The 19064-nt window shown below is 49.3% G+C and overlaps 1 long non-coding RNA gene across 1 annotated transcript; it reads right to left on the bottom strand.

Annotated features, from left to right (window-relative positions):
* Positions 1-1711: 1711 nt before the first annotated feature.
* Positions 1712-17244, bottom strand: LOC117002065. Its single transcript, XR_004419208.1, has 3 exons — positions 17144-17244; positions 2126-2213; positions 1712-1827 (listed from the first exon to the last, which is right to left on the bottom strand). It is a non-coding gene; the product is annotated as an uncharacterized LOC117002065 (long non-coding RNA).
* Between the last annotated feature and the right edge of the window lie 1820 nt (positions 17245-19064).

The raw sequence follows: 19064 nt of genomic DNA, 5'->3' as shown, positions 1-19064 counted from the left end.
CTCAGCCTGACATTCCTCTGAGGATGTGCAGCATTCCCCAATTCACCTGACTTGATTTTAAGGAGTAAAAAGTAGATTAGACCCTAAAATACACAGTTATACACAGGGGCTCTGCAGCAGTGACCCTTGCTGCCTCTCCTGTCTCACTCCCCTCTCCTGGCTGGAATTTCCCCGGGGCTCCCTGCATGCCTGGGAGATCCTGCTGCTCTGGGAAGGGTTGGATCTACCATAGGCAGGATGCTGAGGCAGAACAAACACGTGTCAGGAGTTTCCAGCCCTCCTGCTGCCCCTGAAAGGTCCGGGCAGCCCCCAGACCCTTCCCTGTGCTGAACAAGCCTTGAGGGATGGCCGTGCTTTGTCTGGAGGGGATTTACAGCTCTCAGAGCCCAGCTGTGCTCCCCAGGGAGCAGACAAGGCTGAACAGGTCACAGTGTCATGGGGAGACCTGTCTGGGAGTCAGGAAGGGCAGAGGAGCCCGTGGTGTGCTGGGGGCTTAGGGAGATGATGATCTGTACCCTCAGGAGTTTCTCATTTCCGAAAGAACACCTTACCCTATCGGTTCCCCCTCCTTTGTCATCAGAGAAAAACTCACACTTTCCTAACTGAAAGTTCAGTCTAAACAGAAATGTCACTGAAAGCCCAGCGAGACCTTTGCTTCTCTGGTTTCACTCTCCTGAGCTGTGGGGAAGATTATGCAACAGGAACACTGGGGTGACTCATCTTCTGGCATTGCAGTAAATTAGGAAATGTTTGCTGCGATGTTGTAGGGCTTTCTGCCGGCTATTTGTGGGCTGCTTTTCTCTTTGCCAGTGTCTTCAAATCCCAAGTGCTGCCTGCTGCCCTTGTCTGAGCTAGGAAAAGGCTCCTCAGTAGGTGCTGCAGCTCAGCTCTGGAGCACAGGGTAACGACAGCAGCTGCTGGAAGGAAATGATAAAGAAATTCTGAATGTCCTTGCTCAGCATTTTTGCCCCCCTGTGAATATTTCTTGCAAGTCTTTGAATCACTGGTTTTGTTTCTCTGCTGTAACTCTTAACAACACTCTCAGGCATCAGGCACTAAGGGGGTCAAGGAGATTTTCCTCCCATGTTTGCTCCTGAAGCACAAGGCTTGTCAAGATCACAGAGACTCTTCTAAGAGAGTCTGAACATGTCAGAGGAAGGACAAATTGAATGTAAGAAAAATCATGTCTGGCTCATCCCTCCTTCTTTGCAGCTTCTTTTGGTTTAAGGTTCAAAATAAATGTCTACTTGTCTTGAAGCATGAGAATTCACAAGGTGAGCCTTCAATTTCTAAATCTATGGCAAGAATTTTTGGAAGGAAATGGCAAAATAAAGATAAATATTAATATTGTGAGATTGAAAGTAAAACCATGAGGACTGGAAACACTAAGGAGGACATTAACCAGACTCTTGGTTAAGATGTGTGATGCCATAAATAACCCTGATGTAAAGATGTGAACCTTTGTTGCAATTTCATTTCTGGTTACTCTTGGTACATATTGTCAAAGGATTAGAAGAGAGAAAGTCAAAGCTACATCAGAAATTCCACAAATGCCCCCTTGTTGTCCAATCCTGAGTTAGGATTTTTCTGAGTTGTGGTTGATATAAACTGAAATTTCAGGCAAATAAAAAGGGGCATGGGGTTCTCAGCTTGCTCTGTACAGTACCTCATTTTTATTTTCCCAAAAGAGAAAGTATGTACTTACTTTGCCATGGAAATCAAATAAGGCATCAAAGCCCAAATTCCTAAGGACAGTATCTATCAGTTTCTTTGAAGCAGACATTTTTATGACCAGCAATGTTAACAAATCCAAACTAAGTATCCAATCTGTCAAGGAGAAAAATAAGTTTGGAATGAAAGTAAGTATTGCTCATTAAACTTTAATGGCAAGGCATTTAAAAGAAGAAAACCATCCATTATAACGTTGGTAGAATAGTGTGTTGTCAAATTCCCCAGAGAGGACTTTTATCATGATGTTTAAATATATTAGATTAAGGGATGGCTGTTACTTTGTTCTCTAAACAGGAGACTTTTTAGAGGAAAAGTTTAACAGCAATATACATCCAGTGGTGGAAATTTCCCTATTGCTCAGCAATTAAAAGGAGCTGCTGGATGTTAATCCTACCTGTCCCAAAGGATGTGCTGATGCAGAGCTGAACCCAGCAGTGTTTTCACAGAGAGCCTTGAAGGGGTTATTCCATTTTTTTTGGGATCTGCAGGATCAAGGACATCTGTGATTAGCAGTTTTCACTAGCAAGAGAGCCATTGCTTTAGGCTTGGAAATGAGTTTAGACCCACAGATAAATCCTGAAGCTGGAGAACCTTTGCCTGCTGAGCACACCCCAGTTTTGTGTCCCAGCTTTATGCAGGTGCACAGAGCCAAGGCACACCACCAGCATCTCCTGAGCATTTCCTGCTGTACTGGAATGCTCCCCTTGCCATGACTCCATCCCCCATGTCCAACACACCCTCCTCCCTCACTCCCTTTGCAAGGCAGAGCTTTTTCCACCTTTCTTTTCCTACCCCCTCACTTCAGTGATCACAACAGGGTCCCAGACTCAAGCCAGCCCCACTCCTGCCAAAGCAGAGCTTTCCCTTTAAGGCCTGTTTATTTTTAAAAGCTACATGGGAGGGATTCCATTTTAGTTATAAACTACTTCCACACCCAGAAATCCATCACAAGAAATGAAAGGAGAGCTGCAGAGCCTCAGCCCAGCTCTCTCTTGGGGAATCTCAGTGCTGCAGAGGCCAAGAGCCCCAGGCATGGCTGTGTCCCAGCTGATGGATGCAGTGCTCAGCCCTATCTGCAGCATCTCCACCAGCCTTTGAACCAAAGATTACCACCTCTGCAATCTTTAATGATTTAATACCTTTAATATCACTGTCTCATCTCACTTTCTTTGGTTGCAAAACCCTGTGAGGTCACTCCAGCAGTCAAACGTGGCTCTCAGAGCTGGGGCTGCAGCTCTGCCCCCATGCCAAGCCTTGCTGAAATCTTTGCCAAACTTTCATCACTTCAGCTGAAAATTTCATGTCTGGTTTGCCTTGAGGTTTTATTTACTCTTTTGATTTAGATTAATTCAAGTGAAACCATTCTGGAAAGGATACAGAGAAGACACAGACCTGATGACCTGTCTGTCAAATCACTGTGACCCCCACAAAAACATTCATCACAGATTTTATTGCCACGTCCTTGTCTTCACTTTCTATCAGCATGCAGGCAAGACCTTATTAAGGGGTGAATAAAGGTGATGGAAGCTATAACCTGATAGCTCCTGCTCCATTTGCTGCAGGAGATGGGAAGCATGGAGTGAATTAAGGAGGAAATCAGAAAGAGAAGCAGTTAATGCAGCTGAAAACCAAACTGGGGAAAAATGTCTGTAAAATCATTGCCTCTGCCACAGAATTTTTGAGCAGAATTTTTGGATAAAATATTCCCAGATCATCACTAAATCTGCATTCAGCAAGTTCCTGAGGGGATCTGAAGACAGTGGGGATTTAAAAAGCTGCAGCACTGCAAGGGACCCTGAGTGCTCACACATCCAAACCCAGAGCTGCTGAATACCCTTAAACATGATTTCTCTCTGCCTCAAATGTCATCTAGAACCCAAGCAAATGCCACCCCCACACCTCACAGGGGAATGTGAAGAATAAAATTTGCTACTGCCTGTCGTCAGTGCCCGAAGAGCACTCCCAAGGAAATGAATAATTCCGTGTTCAGAGCAGGATTTGAATAGTGAGCACTGAGTGAGGCACAGGGGCTCACATTGCACAACCAGGAAGAACAAGAGGGTGAATAATGGTTCACTGAGCAAGCTGCTACATGGGAAGAGACAGCAGCTCCACGAGGAAAACTCTGCAGAGCCAGAGTAAGAATAACACCATGACACAGGGCCACAGGAACCTTTAGACTCAGGGAGCATCCTCCCTTCTCAGTGGCACTTCCACTTTTGAGAACTTGACTGCTGAGGGCTTGATTGTGATGCTTAAGTGCTAAAATAAATATTTCTCTGAAAAAGAAGCATTGTTGAGATCAGAGACAAGGTGAGACACCTTGCACACAACAAAAAGGCTTGGGGTCACTTTGGGCTGGAAAAGATTTCTTGCTTTTCAGTCTCTGCCCACAAATGGTGGCCTGCCTACACCTCTCTGAACAATTGTCTAGAGAGTTTCCTGTTCTCTGAGCTGCCACAAAGCTGGGCACAAGTGCTGTGTTTGCTGCTCTGGTGTCACCCCTCTGGGGACACCCCTGGAGATGTCCCACATGGGTGAGACTGGAGGCTCCTCACTCAGCACTGACACAGGCTGGAGTTCACACAGCACATTTCATTCTTCTCCTTGAGATCTGAGCAGCTCTCTTCCACCTCCATCAACAACAGCCTTGATCCTGCCCGTGGCAAATGGCAAAACTCCCTCCCATTGCACAGGGAGCAGTGTTGGAGCACTAGATTTCACTTTTTTCAGCTGGGCTGTGCAGAGACTTTTTGCCAGGCCCAGCAGGAGCATTGGGAACATCCAATCATCTGTGTGAGTCCAAGAGCAGCCAGATTATGGCAGGCAAGGAATCTGCTGCTGTGACCCACTGGAAGATTTTGGAAGCAGAGAATGATGCCTGCCTCAAGCACCATCCCCTGTAACTGTGGAGCTTCTCTGTTTTCTTCTCTTGTTCCCTCTGCAGCTCCCATTGCTTCAAATGGATTTCAAAGTGCTCATCATCTGCCAGGCCTGGACTTCTGGTCCCAGTCAGTGAGCTAAAATAAAAGCATGAAAAATGGACTAAATGGGAACTATTATTTATCACACATCTGGCAGCACAAGGACAGTCTTTCAGGACTGCAGTCCCTGGAGAATGTGCTTTCCTGCCCCACTTTCCTTGGAGATGAACAAACTGAGTCCCAGCCACTTACATATGTGGAAAAAAAATTGATTTTTAAAGCAAGTGACCTTAATCCAGGGAGATCTGTCAACCTTGGATGTATCTCAAGTTTCCCTTCCAAGGCTGCTGCAGTAATCCCCAGTTCATAAAGCTGAAGGCCAGGGAAATCAGAGACTCGTGGTCCTTGTGCATGGCCTCTGCACAGCTGCACACTTGGCTTTTCCCTCCTGGGTCAGTCTTTAAAAGGACTTAACCAAGGCTGACAAACCTAAAATTAGCCTTGCCAGCTCCAGGAGGAGTGTGAATATGTCCCTGCTGTCTCAAGGCTGCATCTGTATCCAGCCAGAGCTGACTGGAAACCAGAAGTGTTGAGTATCAAGGAGCTGTGGGGACAGACAGGCAGGAAGGGAGCACAAATAAATGTTGGTTTGAGTTGTGTCCACGCTTCCACTGACTCCACCAGGTTTTGGATGGGGCTCTCCACGAGAATAAGGGTGGTGGGAGACTGTCCCTAGCAGTTACACTCACAATAAATGCCCTTAAATGACAATTTCCTGCCTGCTGTGGTCCTCTGTGTGTCTTCTCTGCCAGCAAATCCCACGGGGAAGGGAGTGCCTGTTATTCCATGTTTGTTTAGTGCCTCGTACAATGAGCCTCTCTTCCAGTTGGGGCCACTTGATGCTGCCACAATACAAATAATAAGGATTCTAATAATAAAATGCAGACTTCAATGGGCCAGGCTGCTCAGCAGCATTGGCCTGTCTTGCTGACTTGCTTCCTCCCACTTCCTCGCTTCCTCCCCCAGCAGAAGAGCTCTTCTACATCACCAATTCCCAAAGGTGGTTGTCCTCACTGTTGTTTGGCTTTGCAGGAAGCACCATTGCTTAAGACACTTGGCTTTCTTTTTTTAATTTTTTTTTTTTTTTTTCCACTGACGTGCTGCAGAAATTCTCCTTCCACACCCTTCACTTCCCAGGAACATCCATCCCTTTGGATCATCGTCCTGCCCACGGCACCACCTGCACTTTCTCCAGCAAAGAGAGAAAAATCTTCTCTCCTAAAGACAGGGAAGAAGTGGAGACACCAGCCAGGGGCACAGGCTGGGAGGAGCTGGCAGAGAACAGAACAGAATCAGGGAATCACCAAGCTTGGAAAATCCCTCCAAGCCCATGGAGTCCAACCATTGCCCAGCACTGCCAAGGGACACTGAGCCATGTCCCCAAGTGCCACATCCACAGGGTTCAATCCCTCCTGGGATCCCTGCAGCCCCTCCAGCTGCACAGTGGGGTTTTCAGCAAGGACAACACGCTGGGCACAGGATTAGGGAGCAGTAGTGCTGGGATAACTCCTTCCCACAGCTCTTTGTGGATGCAGCCAGTTCAGCTTTGTGTCCAGGGCTGGTTTCAATTTGGCTTCTCACAGAGCACTCCATTGACAAAAATGGCTCTTGGCTAAAGTTCTTCTTTGTTTTGGTTGGAATTTTCCAAGTTTTCGGACAAAAATGCACACGAGGAGGGTTTTGATTTTCTGTCACTTAATCTGTTCCTCTGTTGGAAAAACGGAAGCTCAGTGGAAAAACTGACAGCTCAATGTATGTGAGCCCTCAATAAAAAGTTACAAGAATCAAGGAACAAAAAAATCTGTGAAAAAAATTTGAACGGCAGAACCATTTTTGCAGAGAATATATTTAACATTTTCCAACCAGCTTTAGCAGTGACCTGTAATTAAAGAAAGGTCCAAGCCACAGAGTTCAGAACCAGACTTTCCCAGAATTTATGGGTGTCTGGGTTTGGTTGAGTCCAATTTGAACCATGGCAAGAGCTGGGATCCAACTCCCACCTCTCCAAGGCTGGACAGAGGTGGTTTGGAGGCATCTCTTCATTCAGGGCATCCTGCTGTGCCTCAGAGGAGCTGCCACCCTGCCTGAGCCCTGGGTAGGGACAGCAGGACACACAGAGGTGTCTGTGCAGCTCCCAGCATCATCTGGGAATGCTCAACACCACAACACAATAACCCTTTGGAAATTAAAGCCAACTACGGGAAAAATCAAGAGTGAAAGAAAAGAGAAAAGGTAAAGAGAAAGAGGAAAAAAAAAAAAAATTGCACAGGTATTTTTCAAGAAATGTCAGATACTGCTGTCAGACCATGAGATTCCTCACTCACCTCTGGCTGGGAGTAGGAGAGATCCTCAGCACTGCCAGGCTGTGTCCAGGGGCTGCAGAAGGGGCTGAGGTTTTCTTGCTCCTGCTGCACTGGGGGAACATTTGTGCCAGCCTCAAGGTGTGTATTTCTCAGCTAGAGATTCTGGGACAGGTTTTCACGCTGGCTCCACATCTTGGGTGCTGACCTCCTTAGAAAATCTGTCCCAGCCAGGTGCTGCCAAGTTCCTGAAACACTGGCCCTGGGCAATTTTGGAAATATGGCCACACCTGTCCTCGTTTCGCATCGCAATCAGCTCCAGCAGATCTTTAGCTTGGCCTGCTTTCAGCATTGTTTGGAATCCCTGCTGCCAGGTGGTGTTTGGGGAAACGTGCTGTCCTGGCCACAGAGCATTCTGTCTCACAACAACTCAATCTTGTGTTTTGGCCCCAAACCAAGGGGCTGTTCCTCCAGCCTTATAGCAATGCTTGGTTTGTTGTCTTGCTGGGAACACACCAGGGTGGTTGGAAAGGGATCCTGGAGTTGATAAAACCAGGCTACCTGTCTTGCTCCTTGTTGAGACTGGTTGGGGCAAGCTGCCAGCAACAGCTGTTTCTTAATTGCACAGACACTTATCTTGTTCTGACACCACAGGCAAACATTAATGTCTTTCTGCAAATATGAATTTGGAGAGTCACTCCCTGGGCTTGCAGAAGCTGTGTGTATTTCTGGGGCCATCAGAAGAGATAGATGGAGGGGCAGAATCCTGGGATTCTGAGCAGAGACACACACCTGCTGTCACCTGGTAGGCTGCTGACACAGAATGGTCTGGGAGCACCATTTCCAAGCAGAGGTGCCAAAATCACAACAATATGGGTCAATATCAGGAGGAAAGAGGCTGGCCCTAGGTGGGCTACACAGAGCACTGCCTGAGCTGTGGGAGATCCATCCCAGAATGGTTTGGGTTGGAAGGACCTTAAAGCCCATCCTTTTCCACACCTTCCACTATCCCAGGCTGCCCCAAGCCTGGAGCCTGGACACTCCCAAGGGTCCAGGGGCAGCCACAGCTCCTCTGGGCACCCTGTGAGATGTCTGGTGCAGCCAGCAGCACACAGCTCCATAGGCACCCCATGGCTCTCCCTGCTGCCCCCAGGGCTTGGGCAGCCCCCAGGCCCTGCTGGTGCTTCGAGCAGAGCTCACAGAGCCCCAGACGTGTCTGTGTCAGGGCAGCCTCGGTTTCTGTGAGTCCTCCACGAGCGCCCCTCCGCCCACGCCTGCTCAGTGCCCATCTCTAATTTTCCACCCGAGGAAGCCCGTCTGGCTGCTTGGGCGGGAGCCTTTCTCAAGGTTCCCAGCTCTGCCTGGCTTTCAGCAGAGAGTTTTATTTTTGGTGCTGAGCCCTAAAGCCAAAACCCCGCTCCTCCCTTAGCTCTGACCGCTGGTGCAGCGAGGCTGCTGTAAACAGGCTGGGCAGGGAGCAGAGAGGGAGCAGAGCAGAGCCCCTGCTGCAGGGGTACGGGGGATGCACCCCCCTTGCTCCTCCTAGGATTTATAATTAAGGTCTCCCTGGTGGAGACATGAGATCACCAGGAAAGGGGACCTGGAAGTGTCTCTGTTCCTTGGTTGAGGCGTGACATTTAAGATTGCCCCTACTTAAGAGAGGCCTCGAAGAGAAAACAGCAGCTGGAATAGTCAGTGCTGGTCATCAGCTGTCTGCCTACCTCTCACTCATCCTCAATCCCACGAGAAATCCTATGGAATTTAACAGCTTAAACAATAGCTTCCACACAGATTAAATCGAGGCATTGCTCTAAAAAACCTCACAGTGTATGAGAGTGATCTTTCTAAAGCTTCCTTTCAAAAATCTGTAGTGGGTTAATCCTTCTGCATTACATTAAATGTGTGATTTAAATGATTCATAAACAAAGGTCGGGTCTGCCCTGGAAACTTTGCCTTGCACAGCTTCTCTGCTTGGGAATATGGATTTTCACCACATCTATGCACCAAACCCCCACACTAGACACTTGCTACCAAGCCAAGACAGACTTTTGGTGCCAGACTTTATGGTGTTCTTCTGTAAGGAAATATTTCCTTTATCTGTACAAAAGGCAAAGGATCTGATAAACCCATTTCCCTTCCAGACCCTGACACATGATGCAAAACCCCAGTGGGCCTGAAATGATCTTCACTCAAATTTTATTTCCCAATTTCTGTTTTCTTAGTTGCACTGGGCTCTTTTGTTTTTCCCTTTCTTTCTTCTAAACAAATGAATGAAACTCTCACCCCACACATGGCACACTCTGCTTGCACAACGTACAACTTCTTAATTTCTCTTAAGAGCAGGAGTGAAGCTTTGCAGCTGGAGCAGAATGGGGTTGAGCAAGCATTTGCTGCCCAAATGATAAAGGAAAGCAGGCTAAAAGGGAATGGCACATACAGCAACTCTATCAGGTGCCTGAACCACATTGAGGCACTAAAACAAACAATTGTGTTTAACTGAATCTTGAGTAGACTTGGTGTTAAACATAGTCTGAAGGACTTGGTTGGACTCTGTGATCTTGGAGCTCTTTTTCAAACTTAACCATTCTATGACAATGCAGGGAAGCAGCAATTTGCCTTATTCCTGCCCAAACTGGCACTTGGTGAGTGGCTGGGAGCTCGGTGCCTGCTGGTGACAGCACCAGTGACATCCCTGGCACCAGGTCCCTCTGAACTGGGACTGTGTGCTGGGAGCAGAGGAGCACATCTGGGGTTGCTGATTTTCTGAATGGCTCCTCTGACTGGATGCAGTGAGCATCCAAATCCAACAACTCACCCAAAAGCTTGGTTTTCCTCCTAAACCCAAACCTGCAGCCCTGATAAAAGCTGGGGTGTAACTCCTGGCCAGTTTTAACCCCTCAAAACCACACTGCGGTGGAAAATACCTGGGCACTGGCTGCAGCACAGCCTCAGCAAGGCACTGTCCTTCTGGCTGCTCCTTCCAGGCTGGAAAAGGTGCAAATCTTCAGGTGCAATCCCACTTGGAAAGCAGTGAGTGCTTCGAAGCCTCCAGCTGGGCCAGGAGCCGGTGTCAGCGCATCCCCAGCACAGCCTCTCTCACCTGGCTGCCCCACACACACTTAGAGGGAACATTATTGTTGTGTCACTCAAATGCTAGGGCTCCATGAGGAATATTTTCCGTCTGCTAGGGAGAAAAGGCTCTGTGAGCTCCAGCCAGGCTGCTCAGACGGAGGGGAGTGATCCAAGGTGCCAGGTTTCCACAGGCACACACTTCCCTCTTGCAGTGCCCTGCAAGGGACAGGAATTATCCTGGGCTTTGCCATGTGTGTGCCAGGGGAATGAGGAGAGCATGGGCAGGGCATGAAAGGGATGGGAAACAACTCCTCTGTTGTGCTCACAGCATTTTTGGTTTTGAATCTGTCCCTCTCTCCTGCATTCCCAGCATCACACAGGCTCAGGCTATATGGCTTACTGGAACTGGCTTGCCCAAAAGTTTTTCATTAACATTTTACCGTGAAGAAATCCACACATCAGCCACACAGGCATGTGGTTTCAATCCCTTAAAACACTGATTCATTACGTGCTTAGCAAATATTTTCTCCTGCATCTGCAAACAATAGCTACTTCCAGACTTTCACTGGCCCGTGGTTGCTGTGGCTGTGACGCCTTGGCTTCCCTGAAACCAAAAAGGTGAAGTTTCTTTCCAAAGGGCAGCTGCCCCTCTGAATGGGTCTGTCCTGCAGCCATCCCCAGCAGCTCAGACAGGGATTTAACCCTCAGAAAACAGGGGAGCCACAGCTGTCTTTGGGAATCCTTCAGGGCTGCAGTGGGTGAGAGGCTCTGAGAGCTCCGCAAAGCTCCATCTGAAATCCTTTAAAAACAGAGGTAAATAAAAAAGGAGCCTGTGGCCAGGGTCAGGCACACAGCTCTGCCTGTCTGGGGTAACCCCTGAGCAGGGCAGGCTCTCACCCTTGGCATCCCCGCTGGCTCTGTGCTTTGTCCTGGCAGCGGAGGTGAGTCACCGGCAGCGCTGCAATCCCAGCGGGGCAGCTGTTCAAATAACCGAGACCAGCAGAACCCTCCATTCCCGGGAAACAACAACAGCCTCTTCTCCAGGGCTGCTTCGTGCAGGGCTGAGGTGGCACAGGGACCAGGTAACCCCCCTGCCACAGCAGGGAGAGCCCAAAGGCAGCAAAATTCCTACAAATTCCCCACAACCCTGATATTCTCCTTCCCTTCACAGCACACACAGAGCAGAGCAGATTTTACTCACTCCTCTGAGGAGGCAGAATTACTCACAGGTGGTTCTTTTCAAAAATACATATGGGCTGAGGCTGAGAGCATATGGTCTGATGGCATATTAATAACAGAGAGCTGAGGTTCCCTGTTACTCACAGGGCAAAAAGCAGATTGAGGGAAGGACACCTTTCAGGAGGAATTCCTGCTGCCCTGGCTGCATGAATCACCCCTAACCAGGTCACCCTGCTCCCAAAGCCCTGAGAAATCAGCCATTTATGGCTATGAGAGATAAGGGGGTTTTTATCCCTTGTGCAGACGCCAGGGATGAAACCACAGGCTTTCTCCCCCGTTATTCCAGGATAAAAGCACATTTTTGTGGGATACATGCAGCAAAGACCATGATGTTTGCAGTTCTGGTCACTGTTTTCCCCAGTGCTGATGGTTGTGAATGAGGAGGATGCTCCACCACAATTCTCTGCAGGGCTCACAGTGGTGCCATTCCTTATTCCAGAATATCCTTCCTCCCCTAAGTCAACTCTTCCTCCTCTTTCTTCTCTCTTCTCACTTAGAAAGTGAGAAGATTTATTTTAGGGGAAGGTGTGATGATTTTATAGACATTTCCCTTGACCTGCTCTGCTCATAGCGCCAATTACAGATGAAGGAACGGGTCCCACACTGGCACACAGAGCCCCAAATCTGCACACTCCCAGCTCTCCAGGTGATCCAGGGTTAAAAACTGCTCCACTGACCCTTCCCTGCTTTTCCCTTCCCACAGAGCAGCCTTGGAGCTGTGATTTATGGGACTGTAAGAAAAGCAACCCCTCCCTTGAGGGTCCCTGCACAGTGTTCACCTCACTCTGCAGAGCAGGGAGGATTTCCCAGCTCCCTGAGGATCCTGCTCTTATCTCCTCAGTCCTGGAAAAGATCAAACACTGCAGCTGGGAGCAGCAGTGCTGCATCCAAACAAAGCCTGGAAGGAGATGCCTCATCCAGCTCCCAGCTGGGGCTGCACTCCTTCAGTGGAATTAAAAAAGCCAAGGGGTGGCCTGTGGCTCTCCTGCAGGAGAACTGGGATGGGTCAGGCTTTACCCAAGGATGGGCTCAGCTCATACCAGCAGTACCCACTTCTGGACCCACAGCTCAGAGATGCTTCTTGCAAAGTGCCCAGAATCTCACTGCTGCCAATAAAACCAGCCCAGAGTTCATATCTGAAGTGCCATGATGTTTTATTTGTCAAATTTATAAATGGGATTAACTGTGCTGGAGTGGGGAAAGAGAATGGGGACTGGAGAGGATGCAGGAAACAATACAGATTGTATTTTTTCCTGGGTTAAAGGCAATGACTTGTTTCAGGTTGCAGCATAAGGCAGGAAGAAAGAGCAAAGGAGCTGCAAGCTGATGTTTGCTGTGGAGAGCCCCAGGGACACTGAGATCAACCAAACCAGAAAGAAAAGAGGCCACAGCTCCAGAAACAGCACCAGAAATGGGGGGAGAGCTGCTCCTCTCATTGCTGCAACACTGGACCAACATCCCCCACGCCAGCTAAACATTGTACAGCCAATTGATTTTCTTAAAAATAAAATTATTCCAACTATTTTCCAATTTCCAGCCTAAAAAAGAAATACAGGAATCCCTGCCCAGCATCCTCTGCTAAGGCTCTGTATTTCCAGGGATCTGGAGTGCAGCTGGTGGGACTGGGCTTCAGGACAGCAAAGCACAGCAAGCTCCCTCCCGTTTGATCCATCCTGTGCAAAACTCAGCGTGCCCAGGGTGAAAATCCAGCTGGATAAAATAAATGTCTCATCTCTTACAACACCCAGTAACACAAAGGTGCACGGAAGATTGACTTTTATCGCAAATTTGCCACAGTTGATTTTTCCAGCTAAGGATGTTCCTTCTCTGCTGGGCCTTCAATTTGTCTGCACGAAAGGACTGCGGAGAGGGAAGGCAAATGAGTGAAGGTGTGAAATCAATGTACATAAACTCAATGGCCCTGAGCCCTGATGCTGAGGCTATAGTTGGCTGCACTTCATGCAAAATGAGCTGAGACCCCTCTATTTGACTCCAGGCGAGCCTGCAGACAGGCCTTTCACCTTCCACCTCTGCTAATTCATCTTGGCTTCATGGTAATGGGACAACAAATCCTGGTTTTTGTTCCCAGAGTAGCTGGAATCAGGGCAGGTGTGGGAGATGCTCTGCTGCCAGCCTGTGAGGGCAATCCCTGTCTCAGATCTCAGGCAGGGTATTTAACTTTTATATCAAATTTCTTTCCAGCTCAAAAGATACCCAGTATGTCCACAGGTGTGCTCTGAGCTGGAATATGTCAGTGAGCTCCCATGAGTTTTAAAAAGCAGGTGTACCCATTAATGCTCTGGCTTCTTATCAATTAATGTATTTCATTTGTACAAGTGGCCAGGGTTTAAATAATTTATGTTTGGTACAAGGAACTGTGAGCAGGAGGAGCCAACAGAGAAGTTTACAGAGAACCTTTAGAGCTTCTTCCAGTGCCTAAGGGGGCTCCAGGAAAGCTGGAGAGGGATTTGGGACAAGGGATGGAGAGACAGGACACAGGGAATGGCTTCCCATTGGGAAAGGGGAGATTTAGATGGATATTGGGAAGGAATTCCTGGCTGGGAGCGTGGTGAGGGGCTGGGCTGGAATTCCCAGAGCAGCTGTGGCTGCCCCTGGATCCCTGGCAGCGCCCAAGGCCAGCTTGGAGCACCCTGGCACAGTGGAAACCCACGGCAGAGGGTGGCACTGGAGGGACTTTAGGCTCCCACCAACGTAACCCTTGATGGTTCAGCTGCTGCAAACGCAGAGAGGCCAAAGCTGAAAGTCCCGGGGTTCTGTGGAAGCCCGGCCCGGCTGCTGCCGCCCTGTGCCCGCTGTTCCCTCACGGCCGTTCCCTCTCGGCCGTTCTCTCAAGGCTCGTTCTCTCTCGGCCTGTTCCCTATCGGCCCGTTCTCTCAAGGCCCATTCCCTGACGGGCCGTTTCCTGACGGGCCGTTCCCCGTTCCCTATTGGCCCGTTCTCTCAAGGCTCGTTCCCTCACAGCCATTCCCTCACGGCCCGTTCCCCGTTCCCTCACGGCCCGTTCCCCGTTCCCTCACGGCCATTCCCTCACGGCCCGTTCCCTATCGGCCCGTTCTCTCACGGCCTGTTCTCTCAAGGCTCGTTCCCTATCGGGCCGTTCCCTCTCGGCCGTTCCCCCACGGCCCGTTCCCTATCGGCCCGTTCTCTCAAGGCTCGTTCCCTATCGGGCCGTTCCCCCACGGCCCGTTCGCTCTCGGCCGTTCCCCGTTCCCTGAAGGCCCGTTCCCTATCGGCCGTTCCCCGTTCCCTATCGGCCCGTTCGCTCTCGGCCGTTCCCCGTTCCCTATCGGCCCGTTCGCTCTCGGCCGTTCCCCGTTCCCTATCGGCCGTTCCCCGTTCCCTGACGGCCCGTTCCCTATCGGCCGTTCCCCGTTCCCTGACGGCCCGTTCCCTATCGGCCGTTCCCCGTTCCCTGACGGCCCGTTCGCTCTCGGCCGTTCCCCGTTCCCTCACGGCCCGTTCCCTATCGGCCGTTCCCCGTTCCCTCACGGCCCGTTCCCTATCGGCCGTTCCCCGTTCCCTCACGGCCCGTTCCCAGTTTCCCTCACGGCCGTTCCCGGGCTCCGCGCGCCCTCCGGTGGCCGCGGGCCCTCAGCGCAGCCGGGCTCAGCTCGGCCTCGCTGCCGGCCCTGCTAGCGCATCGTTTCTCTGCTTTTCCTGCTTTCCCCTCATTTTCCTGCTTTCCCCCCATGAGGCAAAGGGCAGATCTGCTGCTCCCCGGTTTTCCAGGCGCTCCCACCCCTCCTGGCTGCGGGGCAAGGCCTGCCGAGCCAAACCAAAGGCAGAGCAAGGAGAGGGCTGCTCGTTTTTTCACTAGGAACGCGTCCCCATGAGGGAGGGCAGCCAGGGACCCTCTCAGGGGGGTTAACACCCCAAGCCAAGGGGGTGAAGGAGGCTGCTGAGGAATGAACAGCAGCAAAGCAGCGATGGCAGCGCCTTCCAGGGCCGGGAGCTGCTGAGCTCCGAGCTGCGGCTGGGCCTGAGCTAATTCGAGAGAAAATCAACAGTGCTGAAGTGCCACCAGCCCAGGCTTGGGATGAGATGAGCTCTAAGGCGCCTTCAACTCAAATTCATTCTGTGATTTCATAATTCTCCACAGCACCATGGAGCTATAGAGGATTATGGAGCAGAGACATCAATACTTCCTTGTCTTGATGCCTTGGGTTTTAGCTTTTATATTTCTCAGAATCTCTGCTGCTTAGTGTGTCACTCTGAAACTTCATATTAGGTGTTGGTAAGTTCTCTTCACAGGGGAGTTAGACAAAACAATTCATTTCTAGCCAGAGAATCAAGGACAAGCAGTACCCAAAAAGCAGAAACAACAGTGAGGGAAAGGGAGCTGAGACTTCATAGCCTGGGGCTGTGCTTGGATAATTGACCCCAATGTGTGAATGAACCAAAACTTATAAAACTTAAAAAACTCATGACCAGGATCCATCTTGGATCTGGTTTAGGTGTAGCCCTGGCCAGGCTCTTGCACTGCCCAAAGTGTGTCCCTTCAATAAATACCTATTTTATTCTTTTTGCTTTGTCTAATCTCTGTTCCAGGTCAGCCTTTCCAAGCAACAATCTCCTTCCAGATCCACAGAGCACATCCTTCCAGCCCTGCTCTTCCTGCACTGGGGCAGACAGAACAAATGGCCCCTCAGAAGGTGAATTTCACATTTTTGGGCATTTTTGGACAAGCTGCCCCTCAGAAGATGAATTTCACAGCTGCCCTTCCCTGCTCATTTGCCATGAACAAGCTGCACTGGATATGCTATGTCCCTAATGCCATATGCAACCCCACAACATCCCTGTGCCTCTATGGAAAACAACTCTCTTGATTTGCCCTTCTTTGTGTTTTCCCAGCCCTGGGCAGGCTCAGAGCTGCCCTGGAGCTGATGCATCCATGGGTGCATCCTTTCTGTCCCACTATTGCTCCCAGCAGAGCCTTACAAAATTCATATCCACCTCTACGTGCTGCATTCCCAGCACTACCAACAGAATTATCCTGAGGTGGAAGAGACCCACGAGAATCATTGAGACAAACTCCTGGCTTTGCACAGGACACCCCAAAAAATCCCACCACATGCCTAAGAATCCATAGTAGGTATAATAGGCATAATAATAATCTAATAGTAATGGTAATAATAATAATAAACAGAACTACTATCAACAGGACTTATTAATATATAATAACAGCACTATTATTAATAAGAATAGTCCACAGGACTGGTCCTGAGAGCCCAACCCTCCCTCCTGGCACCCCTGCAAGGGTTAACAGCAGGGTTGATGCCCAGGAAAGGTGGAAGGTGCCTACAGCAAAACAAGTGATGTTCCAGGATAGTTTTGTCTGATCAATGCTATTAGACTGATAGATTGTTTGGGGAAGCTTTTTATCTCAGGCCTCACATCTGTTCTGCATTTGGAGGCAGCCTAAGAGGCTGGGGGTGCAGAGCAGGTGCTGTGAGTGTCTGGTGAACATTAGGGAACGTTCAGTCAGAGGCTGCAGAGCTGCCAAAAAGTGCACTGATTGGACAGATGTTACTTCATTACTGTCAACTCGTCATCCTGGATGTTTTAAGGGAACAGTTGTTTGTTAAGGAAACACAGCTGTTACCAAGAAATTTGTTTTTCCTTTCCTTTTCTTGGCTGCAGGGCAGGGAAAAGCCCAAGGTACCTGGGCACCTGCAGAGCCCCTTTTTTTGGCAGCTCCCTGTGGCCAGAATAGGAACACAGGACTGGAAGGACCTTGCCACCCCACTGCCCCAGGGCTCATCCTTGTTTAAACTCTCTTGGACGCGTTTTTCTTACCTGGTCTTCGGAATTCCCAGCAATAGAGGTGGCTTTGACCTTCCTCCCATCCAACTTCAGGGCAGATCTTCCAGAAATTATCTTCAAAGTATGATTCGAATCAAGGACCTGCACGGGAGGGAAATTGGAACACAGTTTGCTCCATGGAAAATGGGAATTCTCACCTGGATTCCCACCTGCTTTTTGAGGGATCTAACCCAGAGCCAGGCTCATTCTGCTTTTCCCTGTCACTAAACGCCTGCAGCTGAGCGGGTTGGGAGCTGATCCGAGCATCCCTCACTGAGGTCTCCAGAGCAGGATTCTGGGGCCACTCAGTTGTATCAGCCTCTGATCAATTCTGAGTTATCATCCCGCCATCAATTAGCACAATAACTGATTGCCCTGCCCCTGCCCAGCTCTATCCATACGTCTTCCCACAGACCCGCTCTCCCTTATCGATTTTTACCCTCCAGCTTTTCCGCTTTGATCGATTCCAAGAGAAACGTGCAAATGAGGAGTCAAACATCTTTATGACCTGAGAACTTATCAAAGGAATTCACTGCTCCTAATAACCCCCCTCCCGGTGCTGGGTGAGCATTTGACAGCCGATAAGTGCTGGCAGGAGGAGCAGCTCCTCTTCCAGAGGGATGGAATAGATCCTTGCTTTGTCTCATCCCATGGATGCAGGCTGGGAAAGGAGGTGGCTCCATTTTACACCTCTTGGTTTTTGTTTTCCCCACAGTCTCCAGCTCAGGTGCTGCTCTGGGGAGTTATTGGGCCATAAGTCCCAAAAGCCGAGGTTTTATCACTGGGGAGTCCTGCAAAGCTCCCAGGGATGGGGGGATCCTGCTGCTGCCTGAAAACAGCTCCATGCTATGGGGAGAGGCTGGGAGATGATCCTGAATATCAGCATTTGTACTTCAAACACGGCAGGAATCAGCCTCTGGAAGGAGATGCTGTCAGAAGAGAGAAAACGCCAACAGAAGTTTTGTGCAGTGCTTGCTAATCATAGAAACAAGAGTCATGAAATCACAGAATCATCAAATCAGAGAAAAATCAATCATAGAATCACAGGATGGTTTGGTTTGGAAGAGACCTTTCAAGATCATCTGGTCCAATCTGTGCCATGAACAGGAACAGCTTTAACCAGAGCATCCACACAGATGAACCACTGAGTGCTTTGGTGGGGTTCCAGCTATGCCAACTCCTCCTCACCAAGCAAATAATGGGATTAGAGGCTGCTGAAACTGATGTTTTTATAGAAATACAGACATTTTGATGGAGGCAGAAAGCTCTTGATTAAATGAAAGAATTAAATCTCCTCTAAACCAAGACACAACCAACCAAACCTGCCATGGGAGCAGCTCCTGTCCCAACACAAGTCTCCTTTCAAATGTGAACCTCAGCCAGGTCACAGCCTGAAGAATCCCTCTCCTGGAGCAAGGTATTCTCCTGGAAACAGGGAGAAACAGCCAGGAAAATAATCCCAGCAGGCTTAGAATGAGAGGCCACAGCCCCCTCAAATTGCTCAAGGTTTACAAAACCACCAGGGACTGTTGATTTTTAGGAGTTCCCTATTGAAAATAAAGAGGACACTGAGTCAGTGTTCCCTTGCAATCCTAAAAACTGGGAATTACCAGCCTGATGTTCTCTCCTTCCCTTGTCCCTGGAATGGCAGGCAAGGTGCTGCAGTACCTGAACACCAGGATTTCCTTGGGTTATTAATGTTAAATAAAAGTTGAAAGCTCTTTGCAGTTACAGCTGGAGCCTTTGAGGAGGAATCTGCTGAAAATGAGTTTTATATACTGACTGGCTAAATGGATAATTAAACAAATAACAAAAGTGAAATGCAATTTTGTTCTACCTCCTGGGAACATTATTGTTAGTTTATTCTTTTTATCAAAAGACTTAAGGAAAAAAAACCCCAACAAAACAACAATGC

Source organism: Catharus ustulatus, chromosome 12 (genome assembly GCF_009819885.2).
Source record: "Catharus ustulatus isolate bCatUst1 chromosome 12, bCatUst1.pri.v2, whole genome shotgun sequence".
NCBI classification, from domain to species: Eukaryota; Metazoa; Chordata; class Aves; order Passeriformes; family Turdidae; genus Catharus; species Catharus ustulatus.
This window is presented reverse-complemented; position numbering and strand designations above follow the sequence as displayed.